Source organism: Mandrillus leucophaeus, unplaced genomic scaffold (genome assembly GCF_000951045.1).
Source record: "Mandrillus leucophaeus isolate KB7577 unplaced genomic scaffold, Mleu.le_1.0 Scaffold69, whole genome shotgun sequence".
In the NCBI taxonomy this organism is placed as follows: Eukaryota; Metazoa; Chordata; class Mammalia; order Primates; family Cercopithecidae; genus Mandrillus; species Mandrillus leucophaeus.
Window position 1 is genome coordinate 1,520,491 of NW_012107474.1, and position 573 is coordinate 1,521,063.

Here is a 573-nt window from a genome sequence, read left to right on the forward strand (position 1 = left end):
TGGTCCTCTCAGCAGAAACTCTACAAGCCAGAAGAGATTGGGGGCCAATATTCAACATTCTTAAAGAAAATAATTTCCAACCCAGAATTTCACATCCAGCCAAACGAAGCTTCACAAGCGAAGGAGAAATAAGATCCCTCTTACTGGGGTCCTGCGTCCCAACACGGTGGAGGACTGCCTAAGCTCGGGGGAGAGAAGACAGGAAGGGCGACTGAGAGTGCCGCACACACCACGTCACACATGCACTGAAGACCCCCTCACACATGTGAGCATGGGGCGCAAGCATGGCCTGAGTCTATGGACGGAGGGAGGCTCCCAGGCCCAGAGCACACAGCAAGCCAGGTCCCAAGGCCAGCAGACAAGAGGCTCCTGGCCTGGATGATGAACACAGAGACATGCACCCATGTGACGCCATGGGACAGGGCCACCATGGCCAGAGGACAGGAGGGAGAATGGTGTTGCCGGCTGGATGGACAGACAGGCAGAGGGAGACCAGGCAGAAGGAGTTGGTTGGGTAGCCTTTAAACCACTAGGAATGGGTAGAATTCATAAGCAGCAACGATGCAGGATTCA